The following is a 23,029-nucleotide window of genomic DNA, read 5'->3' as shown; positions in this document are numbered from 1 at the left end:
GCACCCCTGACTCTCTCCCCCACTTTGCCTCTCCTTGCCCCGTGCCCTTGCTTGCCCCTGCTTGCCAGGAGCTGATTTAAAAAAAAGAAGTAACAAGCTGCAAGGTAAACAAGCAACAAGCCAGCAGCCCAAAACTCGCCAAGAAGCAACTCTCAAGCCAATTAAGCAAAAAACAAGCCCAGTGTCTGCATTTTCCCCACAGGTTTGGTGTGTTTGACCAGAATCTGCTGTGCAGAGTGACTATTTCGGGTGTCATTGCCGGGGTGCTTTCTACTTGTAGTGTAATGGGAGGGGGGTTGAGGGCAGAGCCCTGGGGTGCGTTAGATGCAAGAAGAAGAGCTTATGCCACATTGCCGACTGAGATGCTAACTTCTTTGTTTTTCTCCCTTGTGCTGGGTTTGGTACCAAGGGGAAAGAAGTCAAATGACAGAGTTTACTCCACTCGTACGATGGAAAGCAAGCAAGAGCAGGGAGACTGTGAGCCTTGTTGAAATGAGGCAGGAGCCATACATTTGGGAGTGGAGCAGCCGCCACTGTCAGTGAGATAAGTGATATATTTTATGCAAGATAGTCTTTTAAGGTATCATTGGAAAGGTTATAATTTACTGCATGTGATTATCCAATTTGGATGCATGTATCATTTCTGTATCTAAAGTTGGAAATATTGACTATGTAACAATTAAAACCGGGTGTATACTTGGGAAACTCCCACCAGACAACACGCCATCAGCCTTGCTAGGCCATTAGGAAGAAACAATAAGACTTTGAAGACACTAATCTCTCTCCTTCCTGAGATGCGTCCTGGGATGTAGCTGTGATGCTACTAGGTCAGGTGGTCCTGTCACCTGGTACTAAACACTATCTTGGACTTCTAGTAATTTTCCACTAAAAGGAGGGGGAGGTCAAACAAAAGATTCCCGCCTTATGTAAATCTTACTTAAGGCTGGGGAGTAACGCAAACGGGTCTCTTCTCCATTGCCTTCCTGTCCAAGTAGAAAGACTGCTAAAAGTACCTGAAGGGACAAAGGAACTGAGCAGGGGGAAAGTCCAGGGCTGAGTCCAGACTAAGACAGGAGTCTGGTCTGTAAAGAGAAATAACTGGAAATCTCAGCTACAGAAACCCTGCAACTTGCCTAAAAACAACATTTAGGGTGAGAAATGACTTCTTGAATCCAGTCTCTTTAAGATTTTAGGCTTAGTATGCATGTTTGTTTTATTTGCTTAGTAATCTGCCTTCTTCTGTTTGCTATCACTTAAAATTGTCTCTTATAGTTAATAATAAACAAAAACAAGTTTATTAAACACAGTTTGTGCAACTTCTAATTGGGGGGGGCAAAAGTTGTGCATATCTTCCTCCACATTGAGGGAGGGGGTGAATTTATGAGCTTATGTTATATAGATTTCTCTGCGGCCCAAGACAATATTATTTTGGGTGTACTTTCCAGAGGGGAACTGCACTTGAGTGCTGGGTGATTTCCTAGCTGAGTCTTCTCATAGAAAGCTGTTGACAGACTCTGTGTGATTCTACAGCGTGTGTGTGCGTGCGTGCGTGCGTGCTGCCAGAGGCTGGAGTAGCCTAAGTCAACAAAACAGGGAGAGGGAGGCCAGGCTAGTGCAGCAGGCAGGCTCAGTGAAATCCCAGTACATCAGGTGGAATCCCAGAATGGGGGTCAAACCCGTCACAGGGTGGGCCCCTGAGAAAAGACTTCTGCATCTAACTGGGGCACGATAAGCGTGGGGGAATCCTTTGTGGGCTCCCAAGGAGTTGTCAGGTGCTATGGAATCTTCCTGAAGTCCGGTAACTTCGTGGAGAGCAACTTGACTGTAACAAGAGATGCTTAGTCCTCAGGTGTCTTCCTTCTACATCACTGGTCATGCCAGTCTAGTCCTCCTTTCTGAAGCAGGCCATATTCAGTAGAGGATGTGAGCAGGGGTCTGAGAGTAGTCCTCGGCCTGTGTCTCCACTCACCAGGTTGCATCACCCAGGGCATGTGGAGGGTCCAGGGCTATGCACAGCACTCTGGACTGACTTGCTCCAGCTCAGGCTCCTGGGTCCTAACCCCTGTGCTCACCGCTACTCGAGGGGTCTCTCTGTACGTTACCCCAACTGGCCAGCGGATGTCATTGTAACGCTGTGGGAGAAACGGTTTGTGCATTACTCTGACAGATCACCGTTGCTCTGAGGGAAATGCTTTGTGCATGACTCAGAGTGGCCACACATTATCACTGTCCCTTCGTAAGGAAAATGGTTTGTGCATTACCCCAACTGGCCACCTGATGTCACTGTTCCTCCATGAGGGAAATACTTCGTGCATTAAACCGAGTGGCCACCCAGTGTCAATCTTGCTCCATGAGGAAAATGCTTTGTGTTACCAAATGGCCACTCAGGGTAATGCACTCAGCATTTCCCTCATGGAGGAACAGTGACACTGGGTGTCAAGTATCAGGGGGTAGCCGTGTTAGTCTGTATCCACAAAAACAACAAAGAGTCCAGTTGTATCTTAAAGATGAACAGATTTATTTGGGCATAAGCTTTCGTGGGTAAAAAACCACTTCTTCAGATGCATGGAGTGAAAATTACAGATGCAGGCATTATATACTGACACATGAAGAGAAGGGAGTTACCTCACAAGTGGAGAACCGGTGTTGATGGCCAATTCGATCAGGGTGGATGTAGTCCAATCCCAATAATTGATTAGGAGGTGTCAATTCCAGGAGAGGCAAAGCTGCTTTTGTAGTGAGCCAGCCAGTCCCTACTCAAGCCGAAATTAATGGTGTTAAATTTGCAAATGAATTTTAGTTCTGCTGTTTCTCTTTGAAGTCTGTTTCTGAAGTTTTTTTGTTCAAGTAATGTACAGTTGCTCCATGAAGGAAATCCTCTGTGCATTACCCCAAGTGACCACCCAGTGTCACTCTTGCTCAATGTGGGAAATATTTTAAGCATTCCCCCAAGTGGCCACCCAGTGTCACTCTTGCTCCATTAGGGAAATGCTGTGTGCATTCTCCCAAGAGGCTGCCCCTTGGTGGGATAACTCACATGACTAGAGTACTGTTATGGATGGATATAAAGTGTTCAGGAAGGACAGGCAGGGCAGAAAAGGTGGGGCAGTTGCATTGTATGTAAGAGAGCAGTATGACTGCTCAGAGCTCCAGTATGAAACTGCAGAAAAACCTGAGAGTCTCTGATTAAGTTTAGAAGCGTGAGCAACAAGAATGATGTCGTGGTGGGAGTCTGCTATAGACCACCGGACCAGGGGGATGAGGTGGACAGGGCTGTCTTCCGGCAACTAACGGAAGTTACTAGATCGCAGGCCCTGGTTCTCATGGGAGACTTCAGTCACCCTGATATCTGCTGGGAGAGCAATACAGCGGTGCACAGACAATCCAGGAAGTGTACGGGACAATTTCCTGGTGCAAGTGCTGGAGGAACCAACTAGGGGCAGAGCTCTTCTTGACCTGCTGCTCACAAACCGGGAAGAATTAGTAGGGGAAGCTAAAGTGGATGGGAACCTGGGAGGCAATGACCATCAGATGGTCAAGTTCAGGATCCTGACACAAGGAAGAAAGGAGAGCAGCAGAATACGGACCCTGGACTTCAGAAAAGCAGACTTTGACTCCCTCAGGGAACTGATGGGCAGGATCCCCTGGGAGAATAACATGAGGGGGAAAGGAGTCCAGGAGAGCTGGCTGTATTTGAAAGAATTCTTATTGAGGTTACAGGGACAAACCATGCCGATGCGTAGAAAGAATAGTAAATATGGCAGGCGACCGGCTTGGCTTAACGGTGAAATCCTTGCTGATCAAACACAAAAAAGAAGCTTACAAGAAGTGGAAGATTGGACAAATGACCAGGGAAGAGTATAAAAATATTGCTCGGGCATGCAGGAGTGAAATCCGGAAGGTCAAATCACACCTGGAGTTGCAGCTAGCAAGAGATGTTAAGAGTAACAAGAAGGGTTTCTTCAGGTATGTTAGCAACAAGAAGAAAGTCAAGGAAAGTGTGGGCCCCTTACTGAATGAGGGAGGCAACCTAGTGACAGAGGATGTGGAAAAAGCTAATGTACTCAATGCTTTTTTTGCCTCTGTCTTCACGAACAAGGTCAGCTCCCAGACTGCTGCACTGGGCAGCACAGCATGGGGACGAGGTGACCAGCCCTCTGTGGAGAAAGAAGTGGTTCGGGACTATTTAGAAAAGCTGGACGAGCACAAGTCCATGGGGCCGGACAAGTTGCATCCAAGAGTGCTAAAGGAGTTGGCGGATGTGAGTGCAGAGCCATTGGCCATTATCTTTGAAAACTCATGGCGATCCGGGGAAGTCCCAGACGACTGGAAAAAGGCTAATGTAGTGCCCATCTTTAAAAAAGGAAAGGAGGAGGATCCGGGGAACTACAGGCCAGTTAGCCTCACCTCAGTCTCTGGAAAAATCATGGAGCAGGTCCTCAAGGAATCAGTTCTGAAGCACTTAAAGGATAGGAAGGTGATCAGGAACAGTCAGCATGGATTCACCAAGGGCAAGTCATGCCTGACTAATCTAATTGCCTTCTATGACGAGATAACTGGCTCTGTGGATGCGGGGAAAGCAGTGGACATGTTGTTCCTTGATTTTAGCAAAGCTTTTGTTACGGTCTCCCATAGTATTCTTGCCAGCAAGTTAAAGAAGTATGGGCTGGATGAATGGACTAGAAGGTCGATAGAAAGCTGGCTAGATCGTCGGGCTCAACGGGTAGCGATCAACGGCTCCATGTCTAGTTGGCAGCCGGTATCAAGCGGAGTGCCCCAAGGGTCGGTCCTCGGGCCGGTTTTGTTCAATATCTTCATAAATGATCTGGAGGATGGTGTGGATTGCACCCTCAGCAAGTTTGCAGATGATACTAAACTGGAAGGAGAGGTAGATACACTGGAGGGTAGGGATAGGATACAGAGGGCCCTAAACAAATTAGAGGATTGGGCCAAAAGAAATCTGATAAGGTTCAACAAGGGCAAGTGCAGAGTCCTGCACTTAGGACGGAAGAATCCCATGCACCGCTATAGACTAGGGACCGAATGGCTCGGCAGCAGTTCTGCGGAAAAGGACCTAGGGGTTACAGTGGACGAGAAGCTGGATATGAGTCAACAGTGTGCCCTTCTTGCCAAGAAGGCCAATGGCATTTTGGCATATATAAGTAGGGGCATTGCCAGCAGATCGAGGGACGTGATTGTTCCCCTCTATTCGACATGGGTGAGGCCTCATCTGGAGTACTGTGTCCAGTTTTGGGCCCCACACTACAATAAGGATGTGGAAAAATTGGAAAGAGTCCAGCGGAGGGCAACAAAAATGATTAGGGCACTGGAACGCATGAGTTATGAGGAGAGGCTGAGGGAACTGGGATTGTTTAGTCTGCGGAAGAGAAGAATGAGGGGGGATTTGATAGCTGCTTTCAACTACCTGAAAAGGGGGTTCCAAAGAGGATGGATCTAGACTGTTCTCAGTGGTAGCGGATGACGGAACGAGGAGTAATGGTCTCAAGTTGCAATGGGGGAGGTTTAGGTTGGATATTAGGAAAAACTTTTTCACTAGGAGGGTGGTGAAACACTGGAATGCGTTACCTAGGGAGGTGGTGGAATCTCCTTCCTTAAAGGTTTTTAAGGTCGGGCTTGACAAAGCCCTGGCTGGGATGATTTAGATGAGGATTGGTCCTGCTTTGAGCAGGAGGTTGGACTAGATGACCTTCTGAGGTCCCTTCCAACCCTGATATTCTGTGATTGTCACTGTTGTTCCATAAGGGAAATGCTTTGTGCATTATCCCGAGTGGCCCCTCGTTGCCTCTCTCCCTTGATGAGGGAAATGGTTTGTGCATTACCTGGATTGGCCACCTGGTTTCACTCTTGCTCCATGCGGGAAATATTTTAGTGACACCAGGTGCCATTCTAGATAATGCACACAGCATTTCCCTCATGGAGCAACAGTGACAGTGCGTGGTCACTCAGGGTAATCCACAGTTGCTCCATCCAATGAAATGAGCTGTAGCTCACGAGAGCTTATGCTCAAATAAATTGGTTAGTCTCTAAGGTGCCACAGGCACTCCTTTTCTTTTTCCACGAAGGAAATGCTTTGTGCATTACCTGGATTAGCCACCCAGTGTCACTGTTGCTCCATGAGATAAATGCTGTGTGCATTAACCCGAGTGGCCATCCGGTGTCTCTGTTTCTCCATGCGGGAAATGTTTTGTGGATTATTTCGTGGTCACCCAGCGTCACTGTTGCTCTATGGGTAAAATCCTCTGTGCCTAACCCTGCCCTTCCACCCGGTGTTACTGTTGTTCCAGGGCAGCTGCAGGCTGAGTTGCCTGTAAGGGTATGTCTGTGCTGGCATTGAAGGACAAAACTTTTGTCTTTCAGAAGCGTTAACCCCCTTCTCCCCCCCCCCCAAAGTAAAAGTTTTGCCACTACAAGTACCAGTGTGAACCGCACATTGTCGGCAGCAGCGCTCTCCTGCTCACAATGCAAATGCCGCTCGTTGGGAGTGGGAGTTTTTTGTTGGCAGGAGAGACGACAAACAGCGGCTACGCTTCACGGCTTTTAGCAGCAGGGCTGAAGCCTAAGGGTATGTCTACACTACCCGCCGGATCAGCGGGTAGTGATCGATGTATCGGGGGTCAATTTTAGTCTAGACGCGATAAATCGATGGCGAGAGGCGCAAGCGGAGTCGACGGGGGAGTGGTGGCAGTCGACCCCATGCCGTGAAGACGCCGAGGTAAGTTGACCTAAGATACGTCGACTTCAGCTACGCTATTCTTGTAGCTGAAGTTGCATATCTTAGGTCGATCTCCCCCCCACGCCCCAGTGTAGACCAGGGCTTAGATAAATGCATGGTAGAGCCTGAGTACAGACGGCTGCTTCCCTTTAGGTGAGGCTTGGTTTCTCATAAAAGTTTTCCTCCTTGTTCTGGGTGTGGGAGGAGAATTTTCCTATTTTGTGAGTCGGTGTGGGTTTACGTAAGAATGGCAATACGGGGTCAGACCAAAGGTCCATCTAGCCCACTATCTTGTCTTCCGACTGGCTAATACCAGGTGCTTCAGAGGGAATGAATAGAACAGGTAATCGAGAAGTGATCCATCCTGTGTCACCATTCCCAGCTTCTGGCAAACAGAGGCTAGGAACACCATCCCTGCCCATCCTGACTAATAGCCATTGATGGACCTATCCTCCATGAATTTACCTAGTTCTTTTTTGAACCCTATTATAGTCTTGGCTTTCACAGCATTCTCTGGCCAGCAATTCCACAGGTTGAGTGTGTGTTGTGTGCTTTTTAATTGTATCTGTGAAGGTATAATGGGACAGGGAGAAGAAGAACCAACACAACATTGCGGATTCCGATGATAACTTTTGTTTTTCCCCTCTTGTGTTGTGCTTAGTGTCAAGGGTAAGAGCCAACCCCTGTTGTGAGATGGAAAGCGTACAAGAGCCATGAGACAGTGAGCAGTGTTGATGCCAGGCTATGGTGATGCCATCTAGCTGGAAGCAGAGCAGCCATCACTGTCAGTAAGATAAGTGTCTGGTTTGGTGAGGAGGCTGGACACGGCGCACCTGGCTCCAGGCAGGGACGCGCCATTCGCTAGGTCTGTGTTTGTAAGAAAAGGTTCTCGACTAACTGGCTATGGGGGAGAGAAGGCCCCCATTATCAGGGGCTGCTCATCTGTCTGGCCAGGAGAGGTGTGTCCACTGCAGCAAAAGGTTGGATCCAGGAGGATGACTGTAGCTGGTGAGTTTCTTGCCTTCCTTCCATGTTTCTCTCTCTCTTCTCTACTCTACTGTGTCAACTGACACACTTTGTCTGTGCTTGTCTCTCCTTGTTCGGTCTCCCTTCAGAGAACACGGGCAGGCGTTCTCGGTGTGCAGGTCTCGGGATGGCTAGGTCTCAAGGATGGCTAGGTCTCAGGAGCCATGAAGAAGTAGGAGGGGACAAAAATCATGTGGGGGAGTGCGCTGGAGAGTGGAGCGTCACTGTCAGCATTGACTGAGTCTCTGTTCATCAAGTGGGGCCAATGTAGATGGGATGGGAGAAGGAGGCAGGGATGAGGGCAAGGTTTTGTGCACCAATTGAGTTTTGTGGAGTGATGGCTCCTGCTTGGCTTAATTGTGGTGCTTGCAGAGGAATTGTCGAGCAGCAGCTGCAGGAGAAGCTGGCAGAGGTGGACCTGAGCAGCCTGGACATTCTTGTAAGTGAAGATTATCAGTCCTCCACTTTCTGCCTTCCGCATAACTGACTGTGAGTAAGCGGTCAGTGCTTTGAATTCCTCGTTCTGTACTCACTCTAGTTTTCTTCACAGGCCGTGAGCTTCCTCATTGGGCTCGGGGCTCTGTGGGATTAAGGCTGAGGAAGAGGCAAGTCTCCTCTGCAGAGTCACTATTTCAGGTGCCGTTGCAACAGGTGTTTTCTATTTGTAGTTATAAAGGCATAGTGCAAGGGGGGTTGAGGGCACAACCCTGGAGTGTGGGAGATGCAAGAAGAGCACTGTTGCCGACTGAGATGCTAATTTTACTGTCCCCCGCCCCTTGTGTTGGGTTTAGTACCAAGGGAAAAGTGGCGGGTCAGAGTCCACTCCCCTCATGTGAGGGAAAGCGAAGGCAAGCTGTGAGGGCTCTGCTCACGGTCCACCTGGCTCCAGGCTGGGACTTTTCGTTAGCTGGCGCTTGGTGTGTAGGAAAAGGTTCATGACTAGCTCTGGTTACGAGGGAGAGAAGGCTCTTATTTTCAGGGGCTGCTTTTTTCTCTGACCGGGAGTGGAGTGTTCTCCCCAGCAGAAGGTTGGATTCAGGAGGTCAGTCCAGACAGTGAGATGCAGCTAGCAAGAGATGTCAAGAGTAACAAGAAGGGTTTCTTCAGGTATGTTGGCAACAAGAAGAAAGCCAAGGAAAGTGTGGGCCCCTTACTGAATGAGGGAGGCAACCTAGTGGCAGAGGATGTGGAAAAAGCTAATGTACTCAATGCTTTTTTTGCCTCTGTTTTCACTAACAAGGTCAGCTCCCAGACTGCTGCGCTGGGCATCACAGAATGGGGAAGAGATGGCCAGCCCTCTGTGGAGATAGAGGTGGTTAGGGACTTGTCATAAATAGAAAGGGAAGGGTAAACCCCTTTAAAATCCCTCCTGGCCAGAGGAAATCTCCTCTCACCTGTAAAGGGTTAAGAAGCTAAAGGTAACCTCGCTGGCACCTGACCAAAATGACCAATGAGGAGACAAGATACTTTCAAAAGCTGGGAGGAGGGAGAGAAACAAAGGGTTTGTGTGTCTGTCTACATTTTGTCTTTGCCGGAGATAGACCAGGAATGAAGCCTTAGAACTTTTAGTAAGTAATCTAGCTAGGTATGTGTTAGATTATGATTTCTTTAAATGGCTGAGAAAAGAATTGTGCTGAATAGAATAACTATTTCTGTCTGTGTATCTTTTTTGTAACTTAAGGTTTTTGCCTAGAGGGGTTCTCTATGTTTTGAATCTAATTACCCTGTAAGGTATTTACCATCCTGATTTTACAGGGGGGATTTCTTATTTCTAATTACTTCTATTTTTATTAAAAGTCTTCTTGTAAGAAAACTGAATGCTTTTTCATTGTTCTCAGATCCAGGGGTTTGGGTCTGTGGTCACCCATGCAAATTGGTGAGGCTTTTTATCCAACATTTCCCAGGAAAGGGAGGGTGCAAGTGTTGGGAGGATTGTTCATTGTTCTTAAGATCCAAGGGTCTGGGTCTGTAGTCACCTAGGCAAATTGGTGAGGCTTTTTACCAAACCTTGTCCAGGAAGTGGGGTGCAAGGTTTTGGGAAGTATTTTGGGGGGAAAGACGTGTCCAAACAGCTCTTCCCCAGTAACCAGTATTTGTTTGGTGGTGGTAGCGGCCAATCCAAGGACAAAAGGGTGGAATATTTTGTACCTTGGGGAAGTTTTGACCTAAGCTGGTAAAGATAAGCTTAGGAGGTTTTTCATGCAGGTCCCCACATCTGTACCCTAGAGTTCAGAGTGGGGGAGGAACCTTGACATGGTGGCATAGTGGTGGGATTAACCTGAAATCATTTTGAGATCCAGTTGAGATTTTTTTGAACTAGAAATACAGATTTTAAAAAAAAAGGAAGTCCAGAAGCTGCTGAAACTGAAAGCAGCTTGTTTTTCTCTGCTTTGTGGCCAAGCAGAGACAAAAGGGGATTATCTTTGTGAATTGCAGGTTTTCTTTGCCTGGAGGCAGGGTACTTAACTCCTGCAGGGAAATTCACAGTCTTCCAACCCAGAGTTTTTTGTTTCCCTAAAAGTAAATAGAAGGAGGGGTGTTCTACCCATTTGCCTGGAGACAAAAGTGGCAGGGGTTTTTTTTTGGATTTTGATTTTTTACAAGGAGCACAAGTTTAAAAAGGAAACTTGTTTTTTCTTTGGGCTGGGTAAACAGGTTTCAAAGTAGTTGGAAGTTTTTGCTTTGATTTGGGCCCAGAGCAGAGACAAGGGAATTGTCTTTTTCTGTAGGCTGACAATCACTATCAGAGAATAGGTATTCTATTCCAGCACAGCAAAATTTTACAGCCAAGTTTTGTTTGTTTATTTCTAAGCCTCGGGTGTAAAGTTAGTTAAAAACAGAGAGGTTAGGATGACAGAATCCACAGCACAACAAAAGATGGAATTAGCCAGATTTCAGGCTGAGGAAAAACAAAAGGAACATGAAAGACAGATAGAACTCATGCAGCTGGAAAAGGAGGTACAGGAGGCTGCCCACAGGAGGGAAATGGAGGCAAGGAAGCATGTGGAGGAGGAGAAGGAAAAAGAGAGGAAGCATGTGGAGGAGGAGAAGGAAAAAGAGAGGAAGCATGTGGAGGAGGAGAAGGAAAAAGAGAGGAAGCATGTGGAGGAGGAGAAGGAAAAAGAGAGGAAGCATGCACTGGAGATGGAGAAGGTAAAGGCTCAGCAGAATATACCAACAAACCCTAGCAATCCTTCTCCAGGTACCACTCCCCATCCCAGAAAGTTCCCCACCTACAAGGCAGGTGATGATACTGAGGCCTTCTTAGAAAACTTCGAAAGGGCCTGCCTTGGGTACAACATCTCTACTGACCAATACATGGTAGAGCTGAGGCCGCAGCTCAGTGGACCCTTAGCTGAGGTGGCAGCTGAAATGCCTAAAGAACACATGAACAAGTATGAACTGTTTAAATCCAAGGCGAGAGTCAGAATGGGGATAACACCCGAGCAGTCTCGTCGGAGGTTCAGAGCCCTAAGGTGGAAACCAGACGTGTCATTTACCCGACATGCCTACCACATTGTGAAACATTGGGATGCCTGGATATCCGGAGCAAGTGTTGAATCTCCAGTAAATTTGCCCTTCCTAATGCAAATGGAACAATTCTTAGAGGGTGTTCCTGAAGAAATAGAAAGGTACATCCTAGATGGGAAGCCCAAAACTGTAATCGAGGCAGGAGAGATTGGAGCCAGATGGGTGGAGGTGGCAGAGAAGAAAAAAACTGGTCGCAGTTGGAGCGGAGACCAGAAGGGACAACCCCAGGCCACACCCTATTACCGGGGGCCGCCCAAAGCCCCACCTACCTCCCAAAGAACCCTCCAGACCCCTTATCGTCCCACCACCCCGTTCTCCAGCAACCCTCCTCGCCCCAGTGACCCGTCAGCTGGACGATGTTTTAAATGTAACGAGCTGGGGCATGTAAAGGCCAACTGCCCCAAGAACCCCAACAGATTACAGTTCATTGCACCGGAATCGCACCAGAGGTCCACAGGCCCAGATACCTCCCAGATACCCTTGGAGCGGAGGGAAACTGTGAGTGTGGGCGGGAAGAAGGTCACCGCGTGGAGGGACACCGGAGCACAAGTGTCAGCTATCCATGCTTCCTTAGTGGACCCCAAGTTAATCAACCCAGAGATCCAAGTGACGATTCAACCCTTCAAGTCCAACTCTTTCGATTTGCCTACAGCCAAGTTGCCTGTCCAGTACAAGGGCTGGTCAGGAATGTGGACTTTTGCAGTCTATGATGATTATCCCATCCCCATGCTGTTGGGGGAAGACTTGGCCAATCATGTGAAGCAGGCCAAGAGGGTGGGAACGGTCACCCGCAGCCAGGCTAAACAAGCCGTGAGGCCTAGCTCTGTTCCGGAAACTTCTATCAGGACCCGGTCAGAGGTGATGGACCCGGACCCCAGGCCAATGTCTGCAACAGCAGTAGTGGATCCAGTCCCAGAGACCCAGATGGAACCAGTCCCAGAACCGGAACCAGCCGAACAACCAACACCAGACCCATTGTCAGCACTGAATCCAGTACTTGCAACCTCAACACCAGAGGGCCCCACCGAACCTGAACTGGCAGCAGCCGATAACCCGACACAAGAGGCTCAGCCGGAGCCTGAATCCCAACATAGTGCACCAGCGGAGAGCGGTTCACAGTCAACAGAAACAGCTCCATCCCCTATATCGCTTCCAGAGGGACCAAGCCTAGGTCCACAATCCAATGAGGAACTGATGTCTCCAGCATCGAGGGAACAGTTCCAGACCGAACAGGAAGCAGATGAAAGCCTCCAGAGAGCTTGGACGGCGGCACGGAGCAACCCACCGCCTCTCAGCTCTTCTAATCGATCCAGGTTTGTTGTAGAAAGAGGACTTTTATACAAGGAAACTCTTTCTGGTGGACACCAGGAAGACTGGCATCCTCAGAGACAGTTGGTAGTTCCAACTAAATACCGGGCCAAGCTCTTGAGCTTAGCCCATGACCACCCTAGTGGTCATGCTGGGGTGAACCGGACCAAAGACCGTTTGGGGGGGTCATTCCACTGGGAGGGAATGGGCAAGGATGTTTCTACCTATGTCCAGTCTTGTGAGGTGTGCCAAAGAGTGGGAAAGCCCCAAGACCAGGTCAAAGCCCCTCTCCAGCCACTCCCCATCATTGAAGTTCCATTTCAGCGAGTAGCTGTGGATATTCTGGGTCCTTTTCCGAAAAAGACACCCAGAGGAAAGCGGTACATACTGACTTTCATGGATTTTGCCACCCGATGGCCGGAAGCAGTAGCTCTAAGCAACACCAGGGCTAACAGTGTGTGCCAGGCACTAGCAGACATTTTTGCCAGGGTAGGTTGGCCCTCCGACATCCTCACAGATGCAGGGACTAATTTCCTGGCAGGAACTATGAAAAACCTTTGGGAAGCTCATGGGGTAAATCACTTGGTTGCCACTCCTTACCACCATCAAACAAATGGCATGGTGGAGAAGTTTAATGGAACTTTGGGGGCCATGATACGTAAATTCGTAAATGAGCACTCCAATGATTGGGACCTAGTGTTGCAGCAGTTGCTCTTTGCCTACAGAGCTGTACCACACCCCAGTTTAGGGTTTTCCCCATTTGAACTTGTATATGGCCGTGAGGTTAAGGGGCCATTGCAGTTGGTGAAGCAGCAATGGGAGGGATTTACACCTTCTCCAGGAACTAACATTCTGGACTTTGTAACCAACCTACAAAACACCCTCCGAACCTCTTTAGCCCTTGCTAAAGAAAACTTACAGGATGCTCAAAAAGAGCAAAAAGCCTGGTATGATAAACATGCCAGAGAGCGTTCCTTCAAAGTAGGGGACCAGGTCATGGTCTTAAAGGCGCTCCAGGCCCATAAAATGGAAGCATCGTGGGAAGGGCCATTCACGGTCCAGGAGCGCCTGGGAGCTGTTAATTATCTCATAGCATTCCCCACCTTCAACCGAAAGCCTAAGGTGTACCATATTAATTCTCTAAAGCCCTTTTATTCCAGAGAATTAAAGGTTTGTCAGTTTACAGCCCAGGGAGGAGACGACGCTGAGTGGCCTGAAGGTGTCTACTACGAAGGGAAATGTGCTGGTGGTGTGGAAGAGGTGAACCTCTCCATGACCCTTGGGCGTATGCAGCGACAGCAGATCCAGGAGCTGTGCACTAGCTACGCGCCAACGTTCTCAGCCACCCCAGGACTGACTGAACGGGCATACCACTCCATTGACACAGGTAATGCTCGCCCAATTAGAGTCCAACCTTACCGAGTGTCTCCTCAAGCTAAAACTGCTATAGAACGGGAGATCCAGGATATGTTACAGATGGGTGTAATCCGCCCCTCTGAAAGTGCATGGGCATCTCCAGTGGTTCTAGTTCCCAAACCAGATGGGGAAATACGTTTTTGCGTGGACTACCGTAAGCTAAATGCTGTAACTCGCCCAGACAACTATCCAATGCCACGCACAGATGAACTATTAGAGAAACTGGGACGGGCCCAGTTCATCTCTACCTTGGACTTAACCAAGGGGTACTGGCAGGTACCGCTAGATGAATCTGCCAAGGAAAGGTCAGCCTTCACCACACATCTCGGGCTGTATGAATTTAATGTACTCCCTTTCGGGCTGCGAAATGCACCCGCCACCTTCCAAAGACTTGTAGATGGTCTCCTAGCGGGATTAGGAGAATATGCAGTCGCCTACCTTGATGATGTGGCCATATTTTCGGATTCCTGGGCAGACCACCTGGAACATCTACAAAAAGTCCTTGAGCGCATAAGGGAGGCAGGACTAACTGTTAAGGCTAAGAAGTGTCAAATAGGCCTAAACAAAGTGACTTACCTTGGACACCAGGTGGGTCAAGGAACTATCAGCCCCCTACAGGCCAAAGTGGATGCTATCCAAAAGTGGCCTGTCCCAAAGTCAAAGAAACAGGTTCAATCCTTTTTAGGCTTGGCCGGTTATTACAGACGATTTGTACCGCACTACAGCCAAATCGCCGCCCCACTGACAGACCTAACCAAAAAGAAACAGCCAAATGCTGTGCAGTGGACTGAAAAGTGTCAGAAGGCCTTTAACAAGCTTAAAGCGACACTCATGTCTGACCCTGTACTAAGGGCCCCAGACTTTGACAAACCGTTCCTAGTAACCACAGATGCGTCCGAGCGTGGTGTGGGAGCAGTTTTAATGCAGAAAGGACCTGATCAAGAATTCCACCCTGTAGTGTTTCTCAGCAAAAAACTGTCTGAGAGGGAAAGCAACTGGTCAATCACTGAAAAAGAATGTTACGCCATTGTCTACGCTCTGGAAAAGCTACGCCCATATGTTTGGGGACGGCGTTTCCACCTGCAAACCGACCATGCTGCACTGAAGTGGCTTCACACCGTCAAAGAAAATAACAAAAAACTTCTTCGGTGGAGTTTAGCTCTCCAAGATTTTGATTTCGACATCCAACACATCTCAGGAGCTTCTAACAAAGTGGCTGATGCACTCTCACGTGAAAGTTTCCCAGACTCAACTGGTTAAAATCGTCCTTGAGATGTGGAAAATATTGTTAGTCTTTATGTACTTGGTAGCATATTTAGAGATGCATGTGTCTTATTAACTCTGTTTTCCTAGAGCTCCAGGAAGAAATCCCAGCCAGTGTTTCACCCTAGCTGAGATTTGGGGGGCGTGTCATAAATAGAAAGGGAAGGGTAAACCCCTTTAAAATCCCTCCTGGCCAGAGGAAATCTCCTCTCACCTGTAAAGGGTTAAGAAGCTAAAGGTAACCTCGCTGGCACCTGACCAAAATGACCAATGAGGAGACAAGATACTTTCAAAAGCTGGGAGGAGGGAGAGAAACAAAGGGTTTGTGTGTCTGTCTACATTTTGTCTTTGCCGGAGATAGACCAGGAATGAAGCCTTAGAACTTTTAGTAAGTAATCTAGCTAGGTATGTGTTAGATTATGATTTCTTTAAATGGCTGAGAAAAGAATTGTGCTGAATAGAATAACTATTTCTGTCTGTGTATCTTTTTTGTAACTTAAGGTTTTTGCCTAGAGGGGTTCTCTATGTTTTGAATCTAATTACCCTGTAAGGTATTTACCATCCTGATTTTACAGGGGGGATTTCTTATTTCTAATTACTTCTATTTTTATTAAAAGTCTTCTTGTAAGAAAACTGAATGCTTTTTCATTGTTCTCAGATCCAGGGGTTTGGGTCTGTGGTCACCCATGCAAATTGGTGAGGCTTTTTATCCAACATTTCCCAGGAAAGGGAGGGTGCAAGTGTTGGGAGGATTGTTCATTGTTCTTAAGATCCAAGGGTCTGGGTCTGTAGTCACCTAGGCAAATTGGTGAGGCTTTTTACCAAACCTTGTCCAGGAAGTGGGGTGCAAGGTTTTGGGAAGTATTTTGGGGGGAAAGACGTGTCCAAACAGCTCTTCCCCAGTAACCAGTATTTGTTTGGTGGTGGTAGCGGCCAATCCAAGGACAAAAGGGTGGAATATTTTGTACCTTGGGGAAGTTTTGACCTAAGCTGGTAAAGATAAGCTTAGGAGGTTTTTCATGCAGGTCCCCACATCTGTACCCTAGAGTTCAGAGTGGGGGAGGAACCTTGACAGGACTATTTAGAAAAGCTGGACGTGCACAAGTCCATGGGGCCGGACGAGTTGCATCCGAGAGTGCTGAAGGAATTGGCGGCTGTGATTGCAGAGCCCTTGGCCATTATCTTTGAAAACTCGTGGCGAACGGGGGAAGTCCCGGATGACTGGAAAAAGGCTAATGTAGTGCCAATCTTTAAAAAAGGGAAGAAGGAGGATCCTGGGAACTACAGGCCAGTCAGCCTCACCTCAGTCCCTGGAAAAATCATGGAGCAGGTCCTCAAAGAATCAATCCTGAAGCACTTACATGAGAGGAAAGTGATCAGGAACAGTCAGCATGGATTCACCAAGGGAAGGTCATGCCTGACTAATCTAATCGCCTTTTATGATGAGATTACTGGTTCTGTGGATGAAGGGAAAGCAGTGGATGTATTGTTTCTTGACTTTAGCAAAGCTTTTGACACGGTCTCCCACAGTATTCTTGTCAGCAAGTTAAGGAAGTATGGGCTAGATGAATGCACTATAAGGTGGGTAGAAAGCTGGCTAGATTGTCGGGCTCAACGGGTAGTGATCAATGGCTCCATGTCTAGTTGGCAGCCGGTGTCAAGTGGAGTGCCCCAGGGGTCGGTCCTGGGGCCGGTTTTGTTCAATATCTTCATAAATGATCTGGAGGATGGTGTGGATTGCACTCTCAGCAAATTTGCAGATGATACTAAACTGGGAGGAGTGGTAGATACGCTGGAGGGGAGGGATAGGATACAGAAGGACCTAGACAAATTGGAGGATTGGGCCAAAAGAAATCTGATGAGGTTCAATAAGGATAAGTGCAGGGTCCTACACTTAGGATGGAAGAATCCAATGCACCGCTACAGACTAGGGACCGAATGGCTAGGCAGCAGTTCTGCGGAAAAGGACCTAGGGGTGACAGTGGACGAGAAGCTGGATATGAGTCAACAGTGTGCCCTTGTTGCCAAGAAGGCCAATGGCATTTTGGGATGTATAAGTAGGGGCATAGCGAGCAGATCGAGGGATGTGATCGTTCCCCTCTATTCGACACTGGTGAGGCCTCATCTGGAGTACTGTGTCCAGTTTTGGGCCCCACACTACAAGAAGGATGTGGATAAATTGGAGAGAGTCCAGCGAAGGGCAACAAAAATGATTAGGGGTCTAGAGCACATGACTTATGAAGAGAGGCTGAGGGAGCTGGGATTGTTTAGTCTGCAGAAGAGAAGAATGAGGGGGGATTTGATAGCTGCTTTCAACTACCTGAAAGGGGGTTCCAAAGAGGATGGCTCTAGACTGTTCTCAATGGTAGCGGATGACAGAACGAGGAGTAATGGTCTCAAGTTGCAATGGGGGAGGTTTAGATTGGATATTAGGAAAAACTTTTTCACTAAGAGGGTGGTGAAACACTGGAATGCGTTACCTAGGAAGGTGGTAGAATCTCCTTCCTTAGAGGTTTTTAAGGTCAGGCTTGACAAAGCCCTGGCTGGGATGATTTAACTGGGAATTGGTCCTGCTTTGAGCAGGGGGTTGGACTAGATGACCTTCTGGGGTCCCTTCCAACCCTGATATTCTATGATTCTATGATTCTATGCTTTTCTTCCTCCCATGTTTCTCTCTCTCTCTCTCTCTCTGTCTTCTGTGGCCAACACAGACGTGCATGCTCCCTCTTCTTGCCTCTTCTGGTTCTGTCTCCCTTCACAGAAATTGGGCATGGGTGCTGTTTGTGTGTCCTCACAGTCTTGGAATCAAGAGCCGGCAGGATGGGGGCGGGAAAGGGTGTTAGAGCTGGCAGAAGGGGGACGTAAATGGCCATTTGACCCATCAGTGTTTAGTCCGTGTCTTTTACTACAATGGAGATGATGTAGTACGGATGGGAGAGGGAGGCAGGTATTGGAAGATCTCATGCACCTATAGTCTTTCTGGCAGCGATGGTTTGGTTTGCTGTTCTTGCAGAGGCCTGCTCCAGGCCAGTGCAGCAGCCCCAGACAGAGGAGGAGCATCTGGAGGTAGTGGACCTGCACAATCTAGACATTTCACTTGGCAATGGAGCTGAGGAGGTCTCTTGTGATGTTGGAGGAGCAGGTGTGTGTTTGTGAAATATCTCTCTCCAGTATCTGCATAGTGAGGTGCCTCCTTGAGAACAGAGAGATGCTTCTCATTTCCATGGGATGTGTCCTGGGGAAGGTACAGCTCTGCCTGTGGCTGGTAATTGTCTGGGATTGTCCCTTTCCTGGAGGTCTGTAGTTCCTTGGGAGTGATGAACATTTTAGGCCCGGGGTGGGCTGGAGAGGAATAAAGAACGGGGCTCCAATGAGCAGAAGCCACATGCACCAGTGGTGGCCTAGCTTACAAGTGTTCTCTCTTTCTCTTTTCAGTTCCTGATGAGATTGGGTAGATGAGAGAATGGCCAACCTGTGGCAGAGACCTAAGAAGGAGCAGCCACCCTGAGCCCATCCCTAGGGGTCGAAGCCAGACAGTGATCTGCAGAGTAAGAGCAAATGGAAATTTGCTTTAGTTAAGTATTGAGGGAGGGCTGCAAATACTCTTGTCAGTGGAGAGCATTTGTCAGTATGGGGTCGGCCCCTGAGAAAAGGCCTCTGAATCTAGCTGGAGCAGGACCCACACCTGAGCGGCTCTTAAGGTCTGTGAGTTGTCGAAGGAGCAGCCACAGCCCCGGAACCCCCAACCAGTACAAAGGACAAGATGGGGGAACATTTTGCCAGCCTGCATCATTGCACCACCTAGAGCAGCAGCTGCCCCATCCTACCTGGCTCTGACTTTAAGCTTCTGGCCTCTGACCTGGTGAAGGGCCGGAGCCTCTGAGGGGAGGAGGCAGGATTTTTCCTTGAGTGAGGAAGAGCCACAGAGAGGGCCAGGGCCTCATGGAGGGTGGGGGGAATGTAGCTGCCACAAGTTTCTGTCTACCCCACCTCAGCCCCTCTCCCCCTCTCTCTTCCCCCCCCGGGGAGCAGGCTGGGGCTGCCACAGGCTGTCACTGCTCCTCCAGGGCATATGCACACTACTCATTACCCTAACTGGTGATCAGGAGTCACTGCTGCTCCAGGGGAAACAGAGTCTGTATGTTACCCCGACTGGCAACGCAGTGTCACTGTTGATCCGTGAGGGAAATGGTTTGTGCATTACCCGGAGTGGCCACCCACTGTCACCGTTGCTCCACAAGAGAAGTGCTCTGTGCCTTACCTGACTGGCTGCCCGGTGTCACCGTGGCTCCTTAAGGAAATGGTCTGTGTATTCCCCGGTTGGGGCACCCAGTGTCACTCTTGCTCCAGGAGGGAAATAATTGCTTAGTGCATTCCCCTGGCTGGCCACCCGGTGTCACTTTTACTCCATGAGGAGAATGCTCTGTGCCACTCCCCTGAGTGGCCACCGGATGTCACTGTTGGTCCATGGAGGAAATGATCTGTGCATTACCTCGAGTTGCCCCCGGACATCACTGCTGCTTCATCAGGTGAATGTTCTGTGCAGTTGCTCCATGAGAGAAATGCTTTGTGCATTCCCCTGACTGGCCACCTGGTGTCACTGTTGTTCCTTGAGGAAAATGGTTTGTGAATTACTCCGAGTGGCCACCAGGCATCACTGCTGCTCCATGTGGGAAATGGTTTGTGCATTCCTCTGGCTGGCCCCCCGGTATCACTGTTATTCCATGAGAGAAATGCACTGTCCATTTCCCCCCCAACTGGTCACCCCGGGTCACTGGTGCTCCATGAGGGAAATGCTCTGTCCATTTTCCCCCCAGTGGCAGCCTGGTGTCACGGTCCCTCCTTAAGGAAATACTCTGTGATTACCCCGGGTGGCCACATAGTGCACTGTTGCTCCATGAGAGAAATGCTTTGTGCATTAGCCCGTGTGGCCACCTAGAGTCACTGTTGCTCAATGAGGGAAATGTTCTGTGCATTATCACGACTGGCCACACAGTGTCACTGTTGCTCTATAAAAACAACAAGGAGTCCGGTGGCACCATAAAGACTAACAGAATTATTTGGGCATCAGCTTTCATGGGTAAAAAACCACTACAGATGCATGGAGTGAAAATTACAGATGCTGACATTATATAATGACACATGAAGAGAAGGGAGTTACCTCACAAGTGGAGAACTGGTGTTGACGGCCAATTCGATCAGGGTGGATGTAGTCCACTCCCAATAATTGATTAGGAGGTGTCAATTCCAGGAGAGGCAAAGCTGCTTTTGTTGTGAGCCAACCAGTCCCTACTCAAGCCCAAATTAATGGTGTTAAATTTGCAAATGAATTTTAGTTCTGCTGTTTCTCTTTGAAGTCTGTTTCTGAAGTTTTTTTTGTTGAAGTATAGCTACTTTTAAATCTATTATAGAATGTCCAGGAAGACTGAAAAAAGAAAAGGAGTGCTTGTGGCACCTTAGAGACTAACCAATTTATTTGAGCATAAGCTTTCGTGAGCTACAGCTCACTTCATCGGATGCATACTGTGGAAAGTGTAGAAGATCTTTTTATACACACAAAGCATGAAAAAATACCTCCCCCCACCCCATTCTCCTGCTGGTAATAGCTTATCTAAAGTGATCACTCTCCTTACAATGTGTATGATAATCAAGTTGGGCCATTTCCAGCACAAATCCAGGTTTTCTCACCCCCCACCTCCCCCCCCCCCCAAACCCACTCTCCTGCTGGTAATAGCTTATCTAACGTGACCACTCTCCTTGAGCTGTAGCTCACGAAAGCTTATGCTCAAATAAATTGGTTAGTCTCTAAGGTGCCACAAGTACTCCTTTTCTTTCTCCTTACAATGTGTATGATAATCAAGGTGGGCCATTTCCAGCACAAATCCAGGGTTTAACAAGAACGTCTGAAGGGGGGGGTAGGAAAAAACAAGGGGAAATAGGTTACCTTGCATAATGACTTAGCCACTCCCTGTCTCTATTCAAGCCTAAGTTAATTGTATCCAATTTGCAAATGAATTCCAATTCAACAGTTTCTCGCTGGAGTCTGGATTTGAAGTTTTCCGTATGGAGTGGAAATCTATCAACTGCATGAAAAAACTTGTACAGATACAGACAGACATCATCTTCCTTTCCAAATGCAAACAGATGGACATAGTACCAAAAGGACTGAAGGTAAAAAATTCATTACAATCTACACACCACACAGACTGTGCTGACAGCTTGTGCCACACGCTCTCAAAGAAACTGCGGAATCACCTGATCAACATCCTCTACAGCAAACAGGGAAAGATTAAGAATGAGCTCTCAAAAATGGATACTCTCATAAAAAAAACAACCTTCCACACAAACTTCCTCGTGGCTGGACTTTACTAAAACTAGACAAGCCATTTACAACACACATTTTGCTTCTCTACAAAAGAAAAAGGACACTAAACTTTCTAAACTACTACATGCCACAAGGGGCCATAGCAATGGTTCCCTCAACCCACCCAGCAATATTGCTAATCTATCCAACTATACTCTCAGCCCAGCAGAAGCAGCTGTCCTCTCTCGGGAGCTCTCCTTCTGCCCCTCCACCCCCACAAACATGATACAGTTCTGTGGTGACCTAGAATCCTATTTTCGACGTCTCCGACTCAAGGAATATTTCCAACATACCTCTGAACAACATACTAATCCACAGAGACCTCCCTACCAACAGTACAAAAAGAAGGATTCTAGGTGGACTCCTCCTGAAGGTCGAAACAGCAGACTGGACTTCTACATAGAGTGCTTCCGCCGACGTGCACGGGCTGAAATTGTGGAAAAGCAGCATCACTTGCCCCATAACCTCAGCCGTGCGGAACACAATGCCATCCACAGCCTCAGAAACAACTCTGACATCATAATCAAAAAGGCTGACAAAGGAGGTGCTGTTGTCATCATGAATAGGTCAGAATATGAACAAGAGGCTGCTCGGCAGCTCTCCAACACCGCTTTCTACAAGCCATTACCCTCTGATCCCACTGAGAGTTACCAAAAGAAACTACAGCATTTGCTGAAGAAACTCCCTGAAAAAGCACAAGATCAAATCTGCACAGACACACCCCTGGAACCCCGACCTGGGGTATTCTATCTGCTACCCAAGATCCATAAACCTGGAAATCCTGGGCGCCCCATCATCTCAGGCATTGGCACCCTGACAGCAGGATTGTCTGGCTATGTAGACTCCCTCCTCAGGCCCTACGCTACCAGCACTCCCAGCTACCTTCAAGACACCACTGACTTCCTGAGGAAACTACAATCCATCGGTGATCTTTCTGATAACACCATCCTGGCCACTATGGATGTAGAAGCCCTCTACACCAACATTCCACACAAAGATGGACTACAAGCCGTCAAGAACACTATCCCCGATAATATCACGGCTAACCTGGTGGCTGAACTTTGTGACTTTGTCCTTACCCATAACTATTTTACATTTGGGGACAATGTATACCTTCAGATCAGCGGCACTGCTCTGGGTACCCGCATGGCCCCACAGTATGCCAACATTTTTATGGCTGACTTAGAACAACGCTTCCTCAGCTCTCGTCCCCTAACACCCCTACTCTACTTGCGCTATATTGAGGACATCTTCATCATCTGGACCCATGGAAAAGAAGCCCTTGAGGAATTCCTCCATGATTTCAACAATTTCCATCCCACCATCAACCTCAGCCTGGTCCAGTCCACACAAGAGATCCACTTCCTGGACACTACAGTGCTCATAAA

General features: G+C 48.2%; 1 long non-coding RNA gene across 1 annotated transcript; it reads left to right on the top strand.

The window, feature by feature from the left end:
- The first annotated feature begins 8,038 nt into the window (after window positions 1-8,038).
- Window positions 8,039-22,520, top strand: LOC141978852 (uncharacterized). Its single transcript, XR_012636433.1, has 3 exons — window positions 8,039-8,395; window positions 18,291-18,825; window positions 21,307-22,520. It is a non-coding gene; the product is annotated as an uncharacterized LOC141978852 (long non-coding RNA).
- The last annotated feature ends 509 nt before the right edge of the window (window positions 22,521-23,029 follow it).

This window comes from Natator depressus, chromosome 28 (assembly GCF_965152275.1).
Source record: "Natator depressus isolate rNatDep1 chromosome 28, rNatDep2.hap1, whole genome shotgun sequence".
Classification (NCBI taxonomy): Eukaryota; Metazoa; Chordata; order Testudines; family Cheloniidae; genus Natator; species Natator depressus.
The sequence above is the reverse complement of the archived record's forward strand: the minus strand, read 5'-3'. Positions and strand labels throughout refer to the sequence as shown.